Source organism: Passer domesticus, chromosome 1 (genome assembly GCF_036417665.1).
Source record: "Passer domesticus isolate bPasDom1 chromosome 1, bPasDom1.hap1, whole genome shotgun sequence".
In the NCBI taxonomy this organism is placed as follows: Eukaryota; Metazoa; Chordata; class Aves; order Passeriformes; family Passeridae; genus Passer; species Passer domesticus.
Genome location: NC_087474.1, coordinates 81927604 through 81929017, shown reverse-complemented (window position 1 = coordinate 81929017; position 1414 = coordinate 81927604). Strand labels below are relative to the sequence as shown.

Here is a 1414-nt window from a genome sequence, read left to right as displayed (position 1 = left end):
ATTAATTATTTTAATACAATTAAGCATTAAAATGTGTGTTGTCACAATGGCACTACTTTGAAGCTATCATAATATGGCAGAATATAGTAATTTTGAGATTTTGCAGTGGAACTCTTTTGTAGAATCACGTGGAGAAAATAATGCAATTGGGTGTTTTTTTCTTTTTGTTTGATTTTTAACAGACAAATTTTCAAATGGCTAAGGTTTTCTGCAAAATAAAGTCGTCCTTTCCAAGTAAGTGAGTTTTGAGTAGTTCACTTTTATTGTCTGCGTTTGGTTTGATGAGTTATCCCCAGATGGTTTAGAGGGGAAGTGTTAAGATTGTGTCCTGTCCTGAAAGATATCTGAAAATATTTCTGAAATAATTGACTTACAATTGAACCAGGGGAGGGAGTCAAGCCCTGCTGAATCATGGAGCAAGCCCTGACATGATGGTTGCAGGAGACTTTGAACTGCAGAGCGTGCATCATCACCCTAATCTTCACTCTTCCAGGATGGCTAAGTAGTGAGTGGGTATAGGAAGGCATGGTCTGAGGATTCCTAGCTGCTGTGGGTATTGGAGGATCACCAAGTGAGGCTGTGACAGCAACACCATGGTTGCCCACTCCAGCAAGGCTCTCTTGGACACACCTGGTTACCAGTTTGTGTATTAGCATCCTTGATGATGACATTCTGCTGCATAATCCCAGCACTCCAGGCTCTGTTGTACTGCAACTGGGCTGCACACACATGAATGCCATCAACTGCAGAGTCTCATTAGTCCTAAGATCCAAGAATGAATGATTTTCAAACTTTCCACTGGCACACAGCAAGCTAAGTAAGACCTCCTTAGCATCCCATTCTTTGTGGTGCCTTGCCTGAGCCTCTCTCAGTTCCTTTAGAGGCCTCTGCTCCATCTGCAGCCTTTCTGAGTTTCTCTGCTTCATCAGCTCCCATCTGGACTTCATTGTTGTGCTCTCACATCTTGCTGAGGTGCAGTCTCATCTGTGCTGCAGAAAGAGAGACTGAACTGCTTCAACCCAGCTGGATGTGTGTGTGTGAATGTGGATCACCTCTGGCCAGCATGGGGGCATATTTGCCATGCACTTGCAGTGTTTTCCTGATGATTAGGGAAATAAAGGATGTAATATAGAGATTACATGGCATCTCTAAATACACTCTGACCTTTTCTCCTCTCTCCCAAATTGCATTGCCATTGCCACTGAGTCCTCCCCCACCATTCAGCTCTGAGGGCTCTCTAGTCCAGTCTCCTGTGCTGAAACCTGACACTGGGCAAGCCATGTAAGCTGAAGTCCTTAGTTTGTTTTAGTTGATGGAACAGCTTTCCTTTGGTGTCCCTTCCATTAAATCTCCTGATGAGATTCTGGAGTACCATGTGGCCAGGCTACAGCAGAGAGGATTACTGGTAAGATTT

At 43.8% G+C, this 1414-nt stretch overlaps 1 long non-coding RNA gene across 1 annotated transcript; it reads left to right on the top strand.

Moving 5' to 3' along the window:
• The first annotated feature begins 654 nt into the window (after positions 1-654).
• Positions 655-1145, top strand: LOC135288434 (uncharacterized). The gene is made up of 2 exons (XR_010351544.1): positions 655-817; positions 930-1145. It is a non-coding gene; the product is annotated as an uncharacterized LOC135288434 (long non-coding RNA).
• Positions 1146-1414: the final 269 nt, after the last annotated feature.